At 34.1% G+C, this 23,336-nt stretch overlaps 1 protein-coding gene across 5 annotated transcripts in view; it reads left to right on the top strand.

Moving 5' to 3' along the window:
- LOC113494203 (focal adhesion kinase 1) overlaps positions 1 to 23,336 on the top strand; it is a 159,480-nt gene that overhangs the window by 87,935 nt on the left and 48,209 nt on the right. The window contains exon 1 of one of the 5 annotated variants that reach the window (XM_026872419.1): positions 4,216 to 4,528. The exons of the other annotated variants lie outside the window; for them this stretch is intronic. The gene's annotated coding sequence lies outside the window, so the exon portion shown is untranslated. Of the gene's footprint in view, positions 1 to 4,215; positions 4,529 to 23,336 lie in introns of those variants that run through there. 5 annotated transcript variants of the gene reach the window in all.

The raw sequence follows: 23,336 nt of genomic DNA, 5'->3' as shown, positions 1-23,336 counted from the left end.
AGGTAATTTGTATGAGTGGTTGTTAATTACTGAAATAAGTTTTAATGACTTAAAGAAAAATCTTTTGTGTTAAAAAAACTAGGTATTAGAAAATTTTAAGAACTTTTATTGGAATTAAGTATGGTATTGAGTATTCCAAAAAAAAAGCTACGAAATGGCCGCCATCTTTGATCCGTTTTGACGTCGCCTTTCAAAGAACATTTGGGTTGTTACGTCAAAGCTAACGATGCAAGGAACACGTAAAAAACATTACTCTTTCTTGCAGTTAAATAAAATCTTTTATTAATTTCTCAATAAATATAGAAATGACGCGGCGTGGCGTCGGCAGAATCGAGTGACGGATTCTGCCGGAATGAATTACCCATTATTAAGATTACCTCCTGTACCTACATGTAGATCGCGTAAACACCTACTTCCAACCCACAAAGTACTTATAACAAACTGGTCCCGTATCACTCAAGAAACAGCCTTATAAGGGCATACAATTAATCTTCCTCTTAACATTTAAAGTATGCATCAATATTGAAACCTTCTTGATAACGTAAAAGCTAGTGGCATTAAGTTTTGTTTGAAGTTAACTTTACTGTTTACTCTTAAATCTGTACCAGCTCACGGTCATCTACATAGGGTCTACCACCACGTCTTAAAGTGGTATTTTCCCACGTTTTTTATACACTCACTTTTTTGTTTGTTTGTCGATCCGGTTGGATTTTTGCAACCCAATTTTGAGGCAATTCCCGATAAGCTAGCGAGCTGGAATTTTTGGAGTAGCTTTAAACCCGACGACAATGCAATGTACAACTATAAAATCGACTGGACTGATTGTGATGAAATTTGAAAACGTGGGTTTTTAGATTTTGTAAATCTATATTTTTTTATGGTTGTGGAAGCGTGACACCGCAAGGCTCTACGTAGAGCGATATCTCTCACACCCGGAATATTTTTACTTTAGAACGTGGCGGTATGCCCTCCTAAATGCGCAATGCTTAGCTACTAACTAGTAAAACAATAGCAGGTGTGGAAAAGAGACACCGCTCTATGCAGTTATTCACTGGCTCGCTTCCACAAGTGCAAATGACAGGCTTCCTCAAACGTCTGTTATTAGTTCCTTTAAAACGTCATGCTGTCCCTCTCTTTCAGATATACTGTTGTGTCAGACTTAAAGGATGTTTTTAAGTTTATTTGCGTTTGTATAGGCTAGGGTCATGCTCATGACCCAACTTGGGCGTGATAACTCATGTATTACTTCCTAGTTTGCGATGAGTTAACTTATTGAAATCTTGTTAACCCTCAGTGGATTTATAGGGATGGGTATCATTGATAACACATTTTGGTTGCTTTATTTATTTACCGCTAAAATCATCTGATCAATGATTCATTGTCTCGGTTTATAAGGTTCCGAACCGAAATTGTTTAAAATGGAACCCTATTATTGATGTTCCGGTGTCTGTCCGTTAGTCTGTCACCAGGTTCTATCATGAACTGTGATCGCAGACAGTTATATTTTATGTAAATACTGAATTATTTTGTTGCTATTAAACCATAAATAAGAAAAAACAATGATCGCGGTCAAAGAATGTCGTGGGTCGTGTCGTTCCCAGGACAAATGAATTTGTGAGTCCTTAAAAGTTTTCCCCCCTCAATGTCGCGAGTTCGAATCCCATTTCACCGATTTCTTATAATACCAACTAAATGAATAAAATATGCTTTATCTTTCATACTTCACATGTTAAGGTAGAATCAAGACTGGACACCGAACCTAAAGTAGCTTAGACAACCGCTTTGGTGATAGTACCATAGCGTGTCCTGTGCACAGTCCTTAGTAAAAAGTGAACGTTCGCGAGAGCATTAGCAATGTTTACGTGAGTCATTACGAGACTACTGTTAGACTGACTCTTGGTTACTACGGTATTTATAGAATATGAAGTATTGCCCTATAAACAAGGTCGGTTGAAACATGATATGATGCATAGCCAGGATTAAGCAATAAATACAAGAGAAATCGAATGTATAATGAAATAAGAAAAAGAAGTCTGTTGAGTGTGTGTTGCACTTGCAAGATTGAGGTTTTCCGTGCAAACAGGACTAGGAAAAATTTTGTAACCCGTCAAATTTATAACCGTAACAAACGTTGCTTAACCTGCAATGCACCTCTGGAAATTTCAACTGTCTAGTTAAGAAGATACGGACTGGTAACAGATGGACGGACAGTCCTGGCTATAGGTATATAAGAGAGCACTGTTCTGTTTTCACCCTTAGTAACACTAAAACCATACCGACCGACCTGAAAACTTCTTTTTTAGAGTCGGTTAATAAATGTCAAACACAATAATATTAATACCGAACTACTATTGTTAATAGTACTGCGCGTGCGCAACACCATAATATTGATGAAGATATTTGACAAAACTACATTGTCAATAATATTGACAATACATATTGGAAATATTATTGTGTGTGGTCTGCTTGTGTATTAAATGTTACAGACGGCAAGACCGATGCAATAACAAAAATAATATATATTATATGTATATGTTACTTCTATTGGACAAATTTGTCCTCTTCCCATTTGTCCAGTGATAAGTTGCTCTGCTATACCGGAAGTCCGGTGTTCGATTCCCACCCCGGACAAACGTTTGTGTGATGAGCACGATTATTTGTGTTGTGCGTATAATTTATCTATATTATATATATATTTAGAGATGTCAAACTATGTATATCAGTTGTCTCGTACTCATAATAAAAGCTTTGTTTAGTTTGAGGCTAGATAGCATAGTGTGCAATTGTGAAAAATTATACAATATTATTATAGAGTAATTTGCCTACAACACAGTTAAATTATCAGTTGAACTCTGTACGAATATACATGCCAATAATATCATCAGTTTATGTTCACCGAGTTAATTAATACCGCGTACTATTAAACCTTTAAAATACCCGATAGACGGCTAAAGTTTATAAATAGGCAACGTGCGTGTGTACGAGTATGAGTTTAATAAATGCGAGCCGGGTCTAGACCTCGCATGCCTGCGTTAACGACGTATTAATTGTACGTTTTATTGATACAACGCCAACTCTCGTTGGTTCTAGTTGTAGAGTTATGAACGTATAGATATGTGCGAATAGGGATGATGACTGGGTACTAGAATTGACAAAGATTAATTGCTTTAAAGTTTAGGAGAGGGGGCTTGTGACGTAACGATATGGTGAAATTTATACTCAATCGTGACGTCACGCGTAAGTTTCATTCACTGTAATTTGGTCAATTTATGTTTGCGCTACAAATTAAAAAATACGTATCCATTATTATACAAAAAACTACAAGACGGAGACTAGAAAAAAAAATTGTCATCATCCCTATTGAGTGTTCATGTTTTAATGTAGTTTTGTTTGAGGTAATTTTAGAAAAACGAATAACACAAAATACAAAATTTTAGTTCTTTCCAATAATCTATGTCACGATGTTTACAAATGGTCCAAAATCACTTATCCCAAGACTTGTCTTCTCTAACGTTTCGTAAGTCTGGGTCCGAGCAAAAACTTGCGCCAGCGCAATTACTTTTAATGTCATATCGAAGTATATTGACTTAATGTAAAATTCAATGATACTAGATGTATGGGCTTTACTTCACTTAATAGTTCACCTATATCACCTTCGCATTAGATCGAAGATATGAAATAAATAGCTGTGAAACTGAGTTCCGGTATCACACTAGATAAAATAGGAATTAAATAGAGGTTACAGTTATAAGGACACAAAGTAATAAACATATTATAATTATAAGTAAAAATCCAATAGTTAAGTCACCCCAAAAGGAATAAAAGTTACCAACATTTTACGAAATAGCGTCAAAAAAAGGTTTGAACATTCAATAATTTGCAAAGAATCAGTATCAATTGAATCTCAATGTTTGACACACAGTATTTACAGAAGCGACAACCAAACAGCCGTGCACACATGTTTCATTTTAACGACTTTTACTGTTTATTTACACGGTCCCTAACTAGTCCACACTTTTCATCGGATACGCTCTTACGAAAAGCTGCCTATTTTTAATTCGTTAATTTGCCCATAAACCATTCGTTAATAGAAACGTGTGACTCGCCCTAAAAATAAATATGTAACTCGCCTACACGACATGTCCACTACTCGTAACAGCTGACATTTAGTTAGCAAAAAGTCCACATTTTATTTACATATATTATATTCCAATATTACTTTGCAAATCGTCCTTGACGGTAAAGCCTTGCGAAATTACGCCTCCGCGTCATCGCGAGAAAATTACCAGCTTTCTACGTCTTTCTCCCTCTGACGTTCATAAGCTTGGTTAGTGTGAGAGGGACGGGTGTTAAAGGTGAATGATGCATCGTGCCTCGTCTCCAGTCAGTCTCAGGCCGCTGCGCACGCGGCGCGGACGCGCGATCGTCGTTTGAATTAACGAATTGCCGCGCGATCTCTCGATTCGAGAATCGAAGTTTTTCGATGTGCCATTGTTCAGTTATTTCCTGTGAACTGTGTTTGAAAAAGGTTTTTGTTGATTTTATTGTGTTTTAGATCCTCAGGTTATTTGCATTTTAGTCTTAGTCATTGTTTTTTTGTGACCGCCTTTTTGTAGAACCGTAATTTATAACGTTTCTAGATATTCACGGTGTTTTTATCTAGAATTATTTTACTCTAAATTGCACGTTAGATGCGTCCGTTCGTCGAAGCAAATTCTTTAAAAGGTAAAAAAACCGGATCCTCTTTATAATTTATCGTTAAAAGTAAATTTCGAAACAAACTTGAGAACTTATCATAAATCTTCATCAGGCGTATAAACAGTGAAAGCTCGTAGTGTTCATACTGAGAAATGTAAAAGTGAGTTACAAATCCTAATTTGTCCAATCAACAGACAGCTATTTCTTTGTGTAGATGTTTACTCGACAGTTAAAAATAAACGGGACAGTTTAACTGTGGGGACAGTGTCACTCCCCTATAGAAACGCTTTTATTTAGAAGTCAGCTTTATTGCAGTTTCCGAACGTTGAACACATCTGGTCCACAGAAACTTATGAAATGTTCAGGTTCTCTGTCATTTTATTGGAGAAAACTTTTCTAGCTTTTTGGACGATTGGCAGATATTGATTTCCATTTGAAAATAAGCTATTTATAGTTCCATGCATTGGTATGGAATAAGGAGATGGATTTAATATCATAAAACACTCAAAATAATTCAAGAAATGTATTTAAACGCGTATTAGGTATAAGGAAGATCCTTATTCCAAACATTTTGCCAAATTTGTACCATTAGATACTAACTTATTAAAGATATCTTAAAGGAAAACAAGAAAACAAACACACAATATTTTACTAAGCTTCCGTGAGACGGATACATAATGTGACCCAATCGAAGCCAGGTGGGATCATAACTTATCGGGCGATCCCAAAACCTACGCTTCAGTAAACTACACCACAAAAACTAAACTTAACTCTCACAAAACTCCAAATAACAAATCAAATCAGTCTTCTTCTTCATCAAACAGATACAAACGATTGATAACGTTGACAGTGACACATCATAATATTATGGTTGAGCTCGTCGTGAGCCGTAGCTAACAAGCGGAGAGTCCTCACTTCCCACTCCGGGCAGGAAATGACGGATTGATCTATTTGGAGAGCAGACCACCCAGTATCCATACAGACTCGTCAAGATGCTTTCAACAATCACATCGTGAATGGTGAACTACAAAATGTTGAGAACAATTGCAAGAATAGCTTTCTTTTGAAATGAAACAAATGCCACATAAATGAATATTTTTTTTTTTTTTTAATTAGAAGGAAGTATAAGAAGTACTTTTATAATGTTAAAATTACACTGGACATCACCCAGATTTACCAATCGTTCAACGTTACCTTGCCTGCTTTTAGAAAAGAAATAACACAACAAAGCAAATTCTATCGAATTAGTGTTTTTAAAACTTCGAAAAAGTCACATTAGGGCCGAACCTGCACCTATGCTTATTAATCCACTCAAAGAACCGCAAGGCCACCATGATATTTTACAAAAACCAATACTACTTATCTACAATTCTCATATAAAAATCAAGACGAAGCAAATCACAATCGACGTGGGAATGACAACCTCCTTTTGAAGTTGGTAAACTGTACTAGTTTTTCTTTCACTAATTATGGAGTGAAGTCGAACGCACTTTACACACAATATATCATTGTTGAATCAAAAAGTCTCACACCAGCCTATCTTTATTAGTATCTGTCAAACGAGGTCAAATAACGTTGTCTAAACCTGTAAAACTAGACGCAGTATAGATAATGTTTAGTAGGCTTACCTAGATAACCTTTAAATTCTATGTTTGAAGCTATAACTGTGAAAATATGCAGGTCCAAATTTTTTCCAATTTTTTTACCAACATTTGGTTAAAAAACAGAAATAAAGTGAGGATTTTAAAGAAACTTCCGAAGATGATTAAAAATCTTAACACACAAGCTTTTTAAAGCGTGATCCCTATAGTATAGATGTAAATCATACAATTTCCAAAGCAAATCCTACAAATCACGCTAACGTAAACAGAGAAGATGAAACTGTATAAAATGTTATAAACACACCAAGTGTCAGAAAACGAGTAGTTCATAAAACTCAAGTCATATTCATCTTCAACAGATTTCAAAAATGTTGTTTAAACACACAGATCGTTGCACTAGATCTTAAAGTAAATCCATGTTACTTTGACTGCGTAGAGAATAGTTGGAGATCTAAATAAATACTAAAAAAAGAATTATCATCTAAGCATGCTCAAAACTCGCCTATACGGGAACAGGCTTGTATCCAAGAATGGGACGAATTGAGCGTGATATTGTAACATTATTATCATCTAAACAGTCCCTGCCGTTGGGTCGATTAAAATAATGTTATTCCAAAAATATGAGATTGATTGCACTTCACAATATTTACGAAAGACCTCTGAACTCAATTCTATTATAAAATAGGTCAATCCCTGACCTTTCCATTCGTCTTAAGCCTCTCACCATCAGTTGTAATAACCGTTCTGTCTTCGCTCCAATATCGAATCGGATCCTTTTATAAATATTTAACTTCACAGTTGTCATCGGATTTGTAATCGTTGGTTTCTTTCCAAGTGGCTTAACTAAAATTAAATTATTGATGGTGAAATAGGTACGAATCATCGGGATTTAGTTGTAGTAAAAAAAAATACATGTTTACAAAATTTATAAAAGATATTTTTTTTAGTCAAATACCCGAAATTACATTAAATAGGGCCTGTTTGAAAACTTATTGCTTAAATTTTTGACATAACACCCGGAACAGGAAAGGCAAATCTCCTGATTTTAACATTAATCTAATGACCTCAAGCAATATTAGTTATATGTTCTAGTTAAGTAAGTAACGTAAACATGTCAGAGAAAAATAAACGAATATTGCAAATGGACAATATTTACCTTGATATAAGCGTCACAATAATTATATGGTAACACACGATTAAATTCCGCACCAGTATTTCCTAGATTTTAAAAGTGAACCGTGAGTAAGAACTTGAATAATTCATAGCCAATTAATTAGGAATTAAACGTTTGTGTACTTTGAGAATTAATATTTTGTGAGTTACCGTGAATTTTTTTGATCTAGTGTGATTTTGTAAACAAGTTAATAATGAATAGCCAAGGTAGCTATATCTATATTGTCATTGATAATTCTAAACCCCTAATTTTGAGGTAGTACCTGTCTTATTAGTACTTCATAGGTTTTCAAATGTTCATTTATATTTGTATCGTGTAAGAGGATTATCAAGTCTGTTGTCGTAGTTATTTCGATCTTGGTAGATTTTGGATTTTGCTAGGTTGTAGTAAAGTCAAGTGCTTCAAGAAGTATATTTAAATCATCCCAATCTATTAACTCATCATCAGATTATCAATAAGCCTGTAGTTCTTTTATTTCATAGACAGGAACATCCATGTTTATATTCGTATCGTAAACTACAATTCTGTGAGCTGTCAGTTCGATGACGTTATTTACTCATATTTATGCGTGCCCGGCTGTTGTTAAACAAATCGTCTCGCACCGCTCCGGGCAGCTGACTCACGCGCTGGGTTTAAACTTAGATTACAGCTGACTAAACCACGGTTAAGTGTCACGTTACACGGCTCTTGTTTGTGATTGGTGCTAAGGGAACTCTATTACTATGGCTCCACTGTCTGTCCCTCTATCTGTCTATCACTATGTATCTAGATGGTAGACATTTTTAAAGTTGTCGTATTTCTGTTTCAACTTTATCAAAAATAACAAAAAAATAGCGCTTGGTACGGTTATAAATTTGTAGGGTTTCATTTTTTTTGTAAATTTGATCGTTGTAGTATTTGTACGGAACCCTGGTTGTCACAAGTCCGAGTCTCACTTAACCAGTTTCAATATGTAAGTAACTCTCGCTATCTGTCTGTATGTATATACATAGTATCCTTATTCTTAACCAAGTGTCAATCATTAAAGCTCTTGACATTTACACTTATATCAGCCTTTCCTTATTGCAAATCTGTTTCAATTATTTTTTTATCTTATTTGTACCACTTTCCGGTATATTTATTTCCTGTCCTGTAATCAACAAATTTCTTCGATAAGACTCATAAGAAATTCACGTTTCGTTCAATTCAATTTTATTTAATTATGCTGGCAGCTCGTTGCAGAAACTCCAGTTTTTTCCCGATAATTGACAATTTACTGGGTTTTTTGGTGTTTTTATTGTGTCTATATCGTGAAGATAACCTTCCGAGTATATTGGCAATTTTGTTCATGATCGATGCAAAAACATATTGATCGGGCCAACTGTGAAGCAAGATCGTAACGTCGTTCACTATTTATTGACCACACAAGTTAACGACCGAAGGAATCCAATTTTTCAATTAACGGCCACCGACTGGCCTCCGTGGATGAAATAAAAACATTACGGAAAATATATTAATTTATCATCGCGTTGTTATGAGCGTTCCTGTGTATGAGGTATTAAGACTTGGAATATTTGAGGTAATTGATGTAAATGACGCATTGCGAACTTTTGGACAGTTATTCAAAGAGATCTCCTTTTTTTTGTAATTTAAGAGAGTATGATCAGGTATAATGATCTTATAAAGCAAACAATTACAAATCTTCCTACTAAAAGATTCCTCTAAATTTCACACGAAGGGCCTTTGGAGTTATCATTTCAATTTCACAATTCCGTAACTATATATTCGAAACCAACGAATAATCCGATAAATGTTTTCATTTTCGTCCGTAACCGTAACCGAATTCAATGTAATAATAATACTACATCTAAATACATAACTGGATCAGAAATAACAGATCTATAACATGCCTAAGTTTCTGCCATCAACTGTACTTGTTGAAGCACTATTCCATCCAATGAGACATATCTACAATTTTGCTCAGCCACGCTCGTTATTTCAAGACGTCATGTCCAACATGCACCTTGTCAATCTTCCTCATCTCAACTCAGCCCTATAATTACAAGAACCAGTAACAAGATAAGGATTTCTTGTTTACTTAAATTAACTATATTTACGTAGTCTTGTAAGTTTTCCAGAACAAGTTTCATAATGATGAGACGATCTTATTACACCTGTCTTTATTTTCCATTTCTGGATATAATTAATCCTACTATGAAAACTTGAAACATGTCTGTTGCGACTGTTGAAGCGAGATGGCGCAATATATCGTATATAGCGGCATCTCTTTTTCGCATGGAAATAAGTCATGCTTTAAAGAGTTCATAGTTCACGCTAAGTGTGTTGTGACCACGATTATTGTCCGAAACGTCAAGTGAACTTAAGTTTGTATTAATTTCTTATCGTATAAGGTTTTATTATGACAATTCTTGTCTTTATCTGTCGCGGCCATGTGTGATAAGGGTGTAAGGGCTTATTAAAAGGTGGGCCTTGGTAGTTAATTATTATTGATCAGATGTGTGTTAATTGTAGGAAGAGAGGTGAAGCAAAGATCACAGGTAGACTTCAAAAGATTTTTGAAATAAAGATACTACAAAATATTTTGATATTGTATGTAATAAAATTTTATTCATGTGAGACTTTACTGTCCGAAATAATGAGAATGCAATTATCTACTTGAAAAAACTCACTATGATAAACTACAAAACATTAGTTACCTTTAATGCACATTTAATAACCTTCAAATTTGCCTTTTCGTAGCAAGATTTTGTTATTTAGGTACAACAAACCTTAGCTCTAAATCAATGTATGATAAATATTTTTATTTGGTTCATGAAATTGAAAATTATTATAATTTGTATGGAGTGTGAAAATACACGTTTCTTATTAATATTGATTTTAATTAGCTAATTGTTTACGCTGTTTCTCCAAGTCTTGCCTCTAATTATTCATAAAGCCTTTTATTTCTAGCTCATCGGTCTCGAGTTCTCATACAGGTTTCCCTTAATTGATTCTTACTATTTGCGTGGGGTGACAACTTACAACATTTCCTACATACCTCGCTCGTAAACAGATAAACATTCAAGCTTGGAATGGAAAACAGAATGTTTACGTAACAAAATACTATACCGTGTACAACTTTCTCATTAAATATATATTATTTTAATTTAAAATGATATTGGTATACAAATTAGATGATACAATGCTTACTTGTAGAATTAGAATTTGACAGGCTTGTTGGTCTAGTGGTAAGTGACCCTGACTGCTATACCGGAGGTCGTGGGTTCGATTCCCACTCAGGACAAATGTTTGTGTGATGAGCACGATTATTTCTTCTGTGTCTGGGTGTAATTTATCTGTATTATGTATGTATTTAGAAATATATCAGAAATATATATTTATCAGTTGTCTAGTCCTCATAATACAAGCTCTGCTTAGTTTGAAACTAGATGGCTTTGTTGAAAGTTGTGGACCATTACGTTATTAGAAACATATGATTTTCGGAAACCTTATTGAAAAATCTTTTCAATACTCGGGTTTTAGTCTCATGTCTATTGATGCATTATACAATAATAAACAATAATCATTCCTCATTATAGTGGTTAGCTTATAAATAAATATCATTCATAGGAGATTAGATAACTTATCCTAATAATAATATTTTAAACGCAAAAGTTAGTACGTATGTATGTTTGTTCCTCTGCCACTCAAAACCCACTGAACGGTTTTAGACGAAACTTGGTACACAGATAGTTTAATAACCAGGATTAACGCATAGGATAGTTTTTGTCAAGATTGTATGATCATTTTCGATTCTTAGCGGGCGGGCCAGCGGGCAAGAGCTAGTTCAGGATACATTTAATACAAGGTCTTCTGTTTTACCTAAGTAGCCATACTAGGAATTTGTTAACGTCAACAGGAAAAGTGTTAATGCCATTAAAAGGACCTAATGTAGAGTGATGGATGTTTAACACTCATTTAATTGATTTTTATTATTCTATATGATTAAGGTTCTATTATAAAACGTGAAAGCAATGCCAACTGGTTATGATTTATTTCTATACTGTGACTATGGAGGTCTTATTAGCGTTAATAATAGTTTTAGTATGTTGACATAGACTACTTACTTCTTAATTTCAAATACAGTCGATGATTGTCCAGTTCAACCATAGATAAAAATAATATTGTATGAGGAACTCCTTTTTTAAGCCGCTTTAAAATTTCGAAATTCGAATTTCCTTATTCAATTGTTTTTATCTATTTTTTTTAATTATTTTTCTCAAAATGTTATCATATTTATGATCTATAAATAAACACGATTAAATTTCGAATATAATTTGAATCTGTGGAGTAAAGTTAACGCCAGGTAAAATGAAATATTAATAATATCTTCGTAGGTATTCCGTTTCTACTATTCTATATTAAATCCGTGAAATCACTAACGGATGTTACATCTGACATTTACGCGAATATAGCACAAGGATTTAGTTACAAATTTGTTCAGGTAAGCCAGTCTAAAGTGCACTCTAGATGATCAAACATGCCCGCGTCAAACTTTACGTGACACTTCTTCAAACCGTTTTTCAAATGATTTGTAAGACTTCTTCTTTGACTTACAAACCATGAAACAATCCGATACAAAATTAACCTAACATTTGATACACCAAACAAACTTTAACTTCAAACAAGAGAATCTGTACTCTATACTAATATATTAAGCTGAAGAGTTGGTTTGTTTGTTTGAACGCGCTAATCTCAGGAACTACTGGTTCGAATTGAAAAAATATTTTTGTGTTGAATACACCATTCATCGAGGAAGGTTTTAGCCTATATACCATCACGCTGCGACTAGTAGGAGCGAAGATACAATGGAAAATGTGTAAAAAAACAGGGCGGGTATAAATCATATCTTATATCTCTAACCACGCGGACGAAGTCGCGGGCAACAGCTAGTGTTAGATAATTGTTTTAGAACAAGCTGAGTAAATGTTCAAATGTTTTTTGAGTCAAACCTAAATATTGATTGATTCAAACAAGTTTGATCGTCTGTCCAAGTACCTTAACAGAAATTAATTTACTGCGAATGCTAGTGAATATTTCATTAGACGTTGCCATGGTTACGTAATCAACAATCATTGTTTGGAATTATTTTCCGTTGGAATTATACGTCGAGTTAAAGATTTTATCTGTAAGTAAATGCTACCAAGCAATAAAAGCGAATTAATAGCAAAATTTGTGTAGGTAATTGCTACGAAATTGCGAATTGTAAATGGATTTAACAGTTTGTTTACTCATTGCTTGACTTTGTCCAATTTTGCTGTTATTTTTCTTTTAATGATGTGTAAAAACGTCAAATTGCAGAGCGGTTTTTTACTGCTAAAACTACTAATAAAACATGAGCCTCTAAACAACATTGTCGACTGTTTAAATTTATTTAATTACCCTTAATAATTAATAACTACGTGCAATTGGAAAAGCATATGGCCAGCAGTGGACGAATATGAGCTGACGATGATGATGCTGATGATAGAATAAATAACTCATCTTAAAGGCATATAAAACGCGCCATTGCGTAATTAACGTACTAAAAGATCATTATCCTAAGAACACAATACCAGAGACCTCAATTATAACCTTTTTAAATAAAACTTCCTCAATTTGTGTAAAAAAAATGCTCTATAATTATAAAAAAGCTATTGTTTCCAAGATGAAGATGATATATGGATCCTGATCATGATAGAGACTTCGTAATTTCAATTGATGTAGTTACTATAAGATCGAAGTAATAATATTATTTTAATTGAAAGTAAAACTCAACAAATTGTGATTATTATTATTAACTATGAAAATGGTAAAATCTTGCAGCAGATTTGCACTTGCCACGACAATAAACGATAAGTTTGCTACCCAAAGCAAGTAGGTACAAACGCTATTTTTTGATACAGTAACCAAAAGCCAATGCAGAGTCCTGAACTTTCATGAATAAACACCAAAAGAATATAATCAGGTCGTGAGTTTTTTTCAAGGCTTGTAGTATTTCCACCATTTAAAAGTAAAATTATTGCCACTGTGGAAGCAAGACAGCGCTCTACACTGAGCTTAGCGTTGTCCCGCTCTCACAAAGACAACAGACTTGCTATGAGAACGTATAATGATGCCGAGAACAAAATCTTAACATAACCATTCACCATTGAAAGTAGATTTATTTTAATTTTGGAAACAAGTCAGCGCTCTACATTAGGGTTAGCTTCAGCTCACTCTTTCAACGCCCTTCTGTAAAGGCAATTTATCATTACTACCTAGAATAAACTCTTTATTAGTCTTTAGCATATACTATCTAGGAACTACTACATGATTTACAAGAGCCTCTTAAGGTGTTACTCAAGGTACAACACACACCTTTTAATAGGCTTTCAAACTATAGACGGAATTTCCTTATGTTATGGTTAGTTTTTGTGAGATGTCAACGATACTGCTTCGACTAATTGCTGTGCGAATAAGGTTTTAATTTGTTTAGTTTTATAGAGGTATGTTTGACACGGTATGGTTATTTTTTCTGTGCTACGAGATGTAATATATTAAGAACTGTGTTGGCAAAAATTGAATGAATAATATGATTTGAAAAACAGCTTGTTTAAAGTCTGACAAAACGCATAATTTGGATAATCGCAAGCTTTTTATTTGAGCACGAGACAGCGAATTTTCTAATTTAAACATAAGTTGTTAATTGCAGATTTAACAGTACCTATAGGAACAGACATACATAATACTATTAATAGAACTAACCCAAAATATCGCAATTCTATACAATAGACGACCAAGTCTTTTTCCACTTTTTGCGGAAATTTGTTTGAACATAGTAACAAGTAAATAACACCAGTTAAAGTCCGTGTGTATTCAATCACTAACTACAGTTTAGACTCGGGTTCCCAGCTGGTTAACTTTGACAATCGAAAACAACGCGGTCACTCAATGTCACAGTGATTAACTTATGTTGTTTAACTACAGTTAAAAAAGGTAGTCTGACTGTCTGGGTTTGAGGTTTAACCGTGTACAATTATTTTTTTAAAGTGATTATGGGGTTTGAGGTTAAATTGTGAACAAAAACTGTTTTTTAAGTGATTATGGTGTATTTTGTAATGGGATTAGAGTATTAAATGCTTTGGGAATATTAAATAGCTAAATTAGTAAAAGTTTTTAGGATTCAAAATCAAAATCATAGTTACAAATACATACTTTTACCTAGAATCATTAAAGTAACGTTTTAATAGTCCTGAAAAAAGCGGAAAGGAAGTAAAACTTGTGATATCCGATTTAAAAAAAAAACCATTTGTTTTTAAATTACATTAGTTCAAAGTAAATAACAAAACTCTTTTCTTAGAACTTGTACAAAGGAAGCTTTCTAAAAAGCAGTTTTCAGAATTTTCTTTGTGTCAACACACGTAAAATTTACAGACGAAAATATGCTCGGATATGTATCGAGTTTCAGCCCACATCATTGTTATTAATATAACCAGGAAACCGGTTTAATATGTGTGTGATTCACTTACGCGGAATAACCGCTGGAAAAATTGTATTTTATTTCATATTTTTATGTTATTTTTCGTTTTAAACTATATTCAATTCAATAATGTGTGGTTAAGTTTTGTTAAAATAAAGCTTTATTTATCGTATTATGTTTATAAATAAATCAATAATAAAATAATTATTGTATATAAAAATAGATATTCTTTTGTATTCCATTCAATCAGTTTCTTTGCCGGGGTTCGAACTTACAACCGTAAAATTTCTCAAATATATGAAAGGAACAATCCCCCCCGTCCCCCAATGACAAGCAAAACTATCATTTGTATTTATTAAGCTATTTCTATCATCTTTGCTTATAACAATTGACACTGGTACAAACAACAAACAGAATAAAACCTCTTCGGTAAATACTTTGTTACCAAGCAACCAAGTCAACAATTTTAACTCAGGTACCCTAACTCGATGACATCAAGCGTTTCAGGAATTCCCTTCTGAATCATCATTATCCTTTGGGCCGTTGCCAGGTCGTTAGCTCACCTAAACTCATATAGTTTAAACACCCTACCAACGCTTCTTAACTCAAAATGTTAAACGTAGAAAAGAGACAGCACAATACACGATGTAGAGCGACATCTCTTTTACACAACTCCTGTCTCACTTTAAGAGTTGGTAGTCTATACTATTAATAATGTTCTATTTTTAACTGTCGTTTAGCTGTGAGGTGTTAGGAAGAGTTGGAGTTTGAATCTCTTAGAAGTTAATTCAGGATTGTCACAATACACAAATAGTATTGCTGTAGAAATATTTGACAATTGTGTCCTTTCTAGATATTTTACCGAGTTAAAAAAAAGTGGAGGTTTTCGAATTCAATTGCATTCTTACGTGCTTTTTCCTTGTAAGTTGTAACCTTTACGAGGTGAAAATAATTGTACATATTTTTTTATCTGGCCCACTGTGCCCCACTCCTGGGCAATAGACTGCCAAATCTTTCCTCGATTATCTGTTGTGCTCCACATAAATTTTATAATTACGTTTGTAAAATTGAAATAACCTCTTATAATACACAGAAAAAAGTATTCCATCACAAACATGACCTCAAAACCAATCCATCAAGTACTCAAAACCAAAATAGCATTTTCAATCCATTGTATCCCAGTAAAAGTATCGAAAACAAACAGTTGTCTAGATGTGAATGACCGGGTGTTAACGAGTAAAATAATAAACAGTCGGGGCCACCTAACAAGGATGTTACAGCTTCCTCTTTATGTTGCTACACGTCTATTGTGTATTTATAGTACTTTATTCACCCTATCTCATGTTCTTTGTAACCTTTGGCCTTAGTAACTATTGGAAACCGCGATTCCATTGTTACTAACCCAAATGGTTAAAAAGAAACTATTAAAAGATCCGGTATCTCTGTCCATCTGTCCGTCCGTCAACAGGATGTATGTAAAAATTAATAGATTAAAAAAACTAAGTCACGTTTTTAAAAGTCACTCTATTGAAAATTTTATCAAAATTGGTCTAGCTATACTATACATTTTCACATATTATTATGATGTATTATATCTGTTGCGGTTTTAACAACAAATAATAAACGGAAGGACAGAAAGCGGTGTTTTAGTAATATCGTTCCGATTTGAGCGTTTGGAAACGAAACCCAAACAAAGCAAGAACAGGTCAAAAGAAAGTGCCTATTTGCTAGTTAACAGAGTACTGCAGTAATTGTCCTTAATTGCTTACAAAGTTAATTGCTGAATGCGACTAAAACTATCTCTAGAGGTCATTTACCCATTATATGTAACCCACGTTTCTGATAAACTCCTTTTATCTTGTATTACCAAAGCATGTTTAGTTCTATTCTCACTGGATTTAGCAGTTAAAACACATTCTCCTGCCTATTTTTATTTAAACTTTTACGTACCATTATGGCACATAAGGCGGACTTAATACCGCGGGGCATTATCTGTTATTTTGTACTTTTCGCATGTATACCGATAACAATTATCTTTTAGAATTAACTAAAAAAAGAGAGAGAGAGAATTAACTAAATATCTATCTAACAATAATATCCCTGTAACCAAACAATTACCGTAACATCGATATTTGTAACAGAAATTCGATAACGCGTGAATTGGACTCAAACCCCGAACCAATTAGTCAGCAAAACGAGATTCAGTTATGCGTATTACCATATCAAAGCGAATGTCAAAGGTAAATTGACGAGATTGCCATTGGTTGGGGTTCATTCTGAATTCTTACCAAACCAATTTTGGTTTACGTTGCTACCAGAGCCGTTTTATTTGCAAGGTTTCCCTTCTATTAGCAGAAAGGATTTGAAGGATATGTCGTATAGGTAGAAATTAAGATTGTAGCTTAGGTAGTTTTTTTGTTCTTAAATATACTACGGCCAACTTTAGTTTGGTAAGACGGGGGAATCCTCTTGGACAATCATCTCGGATGTTTTTCCGTCTAATACTTAAAGTAGAAGAACTGTTTGGACTAATATTTTCCATATAAAGACGAATCAATCTATAGTTAACAATTATTTTGACCAGAAATCTTGGAGAAATTGGTGACCATTAATAAAAAAAACGGCCAATATAGGTGACAACCTTCTTTTCGAAGCCGTTTGAAAATAAAATTCCTTTCTGGATGAAGTCCATCCAAAGGAATTTGTAATGAATTCAGACTGAATCCAACCTCATTGTTGCGATTCAATGTTAGTTCGGATAAAATCAGGGTGTTCTTGTTACGATATCAAAGGCGTTCAATACGATACGATGTTATATTCCGATCTCGTTACGTACCGTGTTTGTGCAACACTTGTGAGCTTGTCTGAGTCTATTGTGTTTTGTTTTCATATTTTACAGGCTTCTTCGTAAAGTGTATGGACATAAGCTCATACAGGTATAGTTTTTTCAGTGTATAAAACAGGATTTATGATGTAGTGGAAGCGAGATAGAACTATAATGTGTGTTGCTATGCATTAAGACTTTTCTTTACCACTACTGAGTACCCAGGATGGTGTCATTTTTGGAATTATTTATTTTGTAGCTAAATGTTAACTTCGACACAACAATCGTTAGCTTAAATAGGTAACGCTCTAAAGATGAAAAATGTGAAAATTCAAAGTCTTTAATTTCTTTTTTACTTTGTAGTTGAATTATGATGCTTTAATGAAGATTTAGTCAGATATCTGTGGTTTTCCAATACATCATAAGAGAACTCCATATTACAGCATCCAGTTTCCCCAGTTTTTGCGCAACTACTCGACTAATCCGATTCACAAATAGGTCTTACCAAACAGTATGTAAGCGTGGTTTTTCTCACACGGTAACACAATCCCTTCTAATCCCGGCCGACCCACTTAAGTCTGTTCTGTAGGTTTGTTCATCTTGAGTTCTTTCTATATGTATATCATCACGCACGAATTGGAAAGTGGGATAGGCACTGGTGCTGATTTTCCAATAGGATTTTTAATTTTGCTCAAATAATTAATTATAAAAGGCATATAAAACTAAAGAGGTGTGTAAATTAACTGCTTACTGTATTCTACTAATATTATAAACGTGAGTTTGTATGAATGGTTGTATAGATGTTTGTTTCTCTTTCACTCAAAAATTACTGAACGGATTTAGATCAAACTTGGAACACAGATAGTTTATAACCGGGATTACTTTTATAGCACATAGGATAGCTTTTATCCCGATTTAACGTTCCCGTGGGATCATTTTAGCAAGTGCTTATGTAAATATGGACTATCACTAAAATTCTACTTCCTTGACATCCTTATACTAAATACGGGTCCAATACAAGGTTTCTGCAATAATATTATCTATCCTTATTAGTTTTGATTTACCATTTCAAGAAGAGCATTCTTACTTCAACACGCATCTATCGTACTAACCAATCATCACCCATCTATTCAGTACCAAATACCAAGTATCTTTCCATCTAGCATTACAAGAAGTCCACCAGCTATTTCGACTACTGTCCAACTGGCCACGCTGCCAGTATGCCCCACATCGTTTACATTACGCAATGCTCGCAACCACTCTCCAAGGAGGCTCATTTTCATAATGTTTACCAATTAGTGCTCTCTCGGTCAGCAGGTCGGTGTTCAGTGTTAACTTTCGATACCGCGTTTTAACTTTAGTTAGCCGTGCCTCAGTTCTATCTACGTCACTTTTAACAGTTATGATATACGTTCTTGAGGCAAATACTTTTGTCTTTTTCCTTCGAGAATTTTGTGAGTGCCTGACTATTTAATTTCTTTAGGTCTATAACTTGTTTATACATCTTAACTTAGACCTGGACAGATAAGACTTCAAGTATAGCCAAATTGAAGAAGACATCACGTCAAACCCACTGTGCGTGATGTCTCGCGGATTTGATACCCGATTGTCCGCTTCACAAGTATTTATTTAACGAATGCTTGTTCAGAGTTTAGGTGCATGTGACGGGAATGTTTGTGAAATCCCCGCTACACAAGGAATGAACTCCTTGGTGCGGGAGTCACATCTCAAAGAAGTAACTTCTATCTTAAATAAGTCATATATACTTTATAGTGGTCAATCATACCTCATCTTTAAACAACACCACGGACAAAAAATCTTTGATCAAACCCAGCGATAATTCGTTCTCATCCGGTTTCCCGATCACTTAGCCTAATGAACCACAATCAGTGCACATATCTATTGGCACGTGCGAACGAGCTAACTCCACTACTCCCTTAACATGCCCCTATTACCTCGCTGGTATATCGGCGACTAATTATATTGCTAAGTTTAACTTTTCCTAAGATGTACGGTGAATGCACAAGTTCAAGAAACTAGTGGAATTCAATCGTGTAAATGAATGAAAACTGTTTATAACTGTGTATGTTGTTATATTTAGTTATGTCGGAGCGCAATTAGTGTTGTATTCGTGGCTAAGCCCATTCTGTTATCTTGTGTGATGGGTAGGTGAATCTGGGTCCATTGTAATTTGACATTCAAAAAATGCTACTTAGTAGCCCAATTTGCTTAAATTATATTTTATTTTGATTTCATATTAAGGTCTTAAATTTTGAACCTATAACCTAATAGCGGCAACAAAAATACAGTATCGGTAAAAATTACGGACGTTACAGTCACAAACAGACGGACAGATAGCGAATTATAAAGTTCTGTTCTTACCCTCTAGGTACTTCACCTTCCAAAGGAGTTTTATATCACTGAAATAAACACACAATATCAAACTTTAGTTTCGCTTCAGTCCGCCCTCCCTAGAAGCCATTGCCACTGATTTCAATTGGTAAACTTGGCGGAATAGTAGTTTGTTGTTGGCCGTTGAGAGGTTTCCTAATGATATCCGGGTGCTAATGTACTCATTATTCTATTCACAAATAAGTTTTATGTGTTTAAAAATAAATGTGTAAGAATTATTATATGATGTTACGGGTTATTCACGCCTCCTTATGTGGATTGCCCGACTAGTTTCGGATCCAAATGGTATCCTTAATCATGACGTCAGCTCATGGCGGCGGCGGGTGAGCGAGTACTTTAATAATAAATCCTTACGAAAGTTAAAACATTTAAAAAAAATCATGGAATGATTTAATTCTTATAAACTAAATGAACAATGGGTTCAAGGTGCCTTTTTGTGCTTTTTTTTTTTGAAAGCAAATTTTGTGACACCTTTTATTTATAAGAATGTAGTAATACTACTAAATACTCATTGTGACATTGTGAACAACACAAAATAAAAAAACAGCAAAATATTAGTATTTTTCTGGTCTTCTGCCAAGTGTAAATATTTGGGTAATACCACCTCTTTCTTGCATAAGAAAGCGTTTGAAATCGTATTTTATCACAAACGCCACAGTTGTCACAAATCACAGAGATTAAATAACCCTCCTGGCAGTCGGGTAAAAAAAGATAAATAAAGAGAATTTTATACTAATGATGTTTAGATATCATTTCAAATGTTCTCATAAGAATTCTTATCGTGGCAATCATTCAGCATTCGTTATTCGGATTTTTTATGATTAGAATAGTTTTCGAACCACCGTTCCGATTTGTAAAAAAATACATAATTCTTAATGCAAACCTCTTTAAAAACACGTAAATTATTCCATTTGTCAGCCAGTAATTAAGTAGACAAATTTTCGCTTCTCTTAAAGTTTCTCCGTCTTGGCAACTAATTTCATTCATGGCCGGTCTCGGTACAGACTGCAACGGAATGGCTTCAGGCATTTCTTTATTTTCCTCTTCATTTCTTCCTCTTGAAAAGTTATGATAGTACTTTTGGGCAGACCGTACTGAATGTTTCAAACGTAATTGCGTTTGTGTGTTGTTTTTCCGAAGTTTTTCGTCTGAAGACCTAATTGGACGATGAATTGATACTAATCGTGTTTTTCTGAGAAACGTTCTCACAATAAAATAAAATACAATTACGTTATTGTTACCAAGGAGTTAAACTAAGAAGCTGTTTTCTGGCCGCTATTTACAATGGAAGCACGATAAATTAAATAATCTTCTTTGATAAATAAATGTCTGTATGATATTCTATAGTAAATATTGCTATGTAGGTATATTATCTTATATATAAAAATGAATTGCTGTTCGTTAGTCTCACTAAAAGTCGAGAACGGCTGAACCGATTTAGCTAATTTAAGTCTTGAAATATTCGTAGTAGTCCAGGGAAGGTTTAAACGGTGAGAAAATAGGGAAAAATTGTTGCAAAAAAAAAACAAGAACTGTAAAATAGCCACAAAATCTGATACTACGCGGGTGAAACCGCGGGCAACAGCTAGTATTGTATATATATGTTTTTCAATATAAAATTAAATATTGTAGAGAAAATAAAAGTAAAAGTTTGCAGGTTTTTCAAAAACTTCGCCTAGTTCACACAAACATCCATGCATTAATTTTAAACAATTCCAAACAGTTGCGATGTTCGTTTGTTTAGCGCCGCCCTAATTCTGCCGTCCCAAATACTATGTGATGTTGAACAGTATTCAATGGTTGCATATTTCGTCTATATTGACAGAAAACAGCTGTTTTCGGACAATACTCGCAGCTTTTGTGTCATTGTTCGAATGTTTTACTGCCTGACAAAGGAATTTCTGAATGAATTTGCATTTGGTCGCGTTGCAGCTTGGGAATTTTAATAAGTTCTCGAAATGATGTCTGTTTAGACCAATAATATTTGATTTGAATATTATGATCACTATTATTATTATTAGTTCACATTAAAATTTACCATATAATTCTTAAAATGCTTGAAACACATTCCAGTGTTAGTATACATTTCAGCCCTTGTGATCCAGAACTAGCGTATATCATTTTCATTAAAAAAATATTAAAGTGAAGCTAAGGCCTGAAAACATTCTCTACAATTCGAAAACCAGATGCAAAAATTCACCACCAGCCCCATTGCTAAGGATCAGTAAAAGAAGCTCTTCAATTAAAGCTCCTGATTACATAGCCATAACAAAATGGCACCCACTAAGACAATGGTTGAACACGATCCAAACTATCTTCAAACCTTTCATATTCCCAGCGGTGAGTGGCCACAATCGCATACAATATTAGAAGGCCTTATAAGCACTACACAATACTCTTCCGGCTATTGTCACCAAGTATACCTACCCACCACTGCTTTTAGATGTAATATAGCTATAAATGTGGGAGCGAGACAGCTCGCTACAAAAAGTAGAGCGGCATCTCTTTCCCACAAATCTATTACTTGAAGAGGGTTTTTTCAGTGCGATTGGCCATTTCACTTGACACTGGGAAAAAACAAAGGAATGTCGTAATTTTAATGAGGGATTCTTAGGCCTTTTATATACAATGATAGTTATGTGATTTAAATATTATCATGGATTTGAGTTATCCAAACTAATATTATAAATGCGAAAGTAACTCTGTCTGTCTGTCTGTCTGTCTTTCTGTCTGTCTGTCTGTCTTTTCTTCACGCCTAAGCTACTGAACCGATTTGTGTGAAATTTGGTACAGACATAGTTTGAAACTTGAGAAAGGACATAGGATAGTTTTTATTACAAAAAATAAAAATAAAAAATAAAATTTATTACGGACATACTATATAATAGTGCCATCTATTGGTCAAATGTCGAGCTGTTCCTATGCTCCGTAGATAGATGGCGTTAATCGCGCAATGGTGTCATTACAAGTGTTCGGTTCATGTTATTGTTTTAATTCATCGGAAAATCCATCAGAAAAATGTAAATAAACAGTAAAAAGGTGTAAAAAAATTAATATTAATATAATAAAAGTTTTCCTACAAAGAAAATGCTCTAACGGAGTATAGATAATTCTATTAGTACTACGCGCAATGGTGTCGATCGTTAC

The sequence above is a fragment of the Trichoplusia ni genome, chromosome 5 (genome assembly GCF_003590095.1).
Source record: "Trichoplusia ni isolate ovarian cell line Hi5 chromosome 5, tn1, whole genome shotgun sequence".
Taxonomy (NCBI): domain Eukaryota; kingdom Metazoa; phylum Arthropoda; class Insecta; order Lepidoptera; family Noctuidae; genus Trichoplusia; species Trichoplusia ni.
The sequence above is the reverse complement of the archived record's forward strand: the minus strand, read 5'-3'. Positions and strand labels throughout refer to the sequence as shown.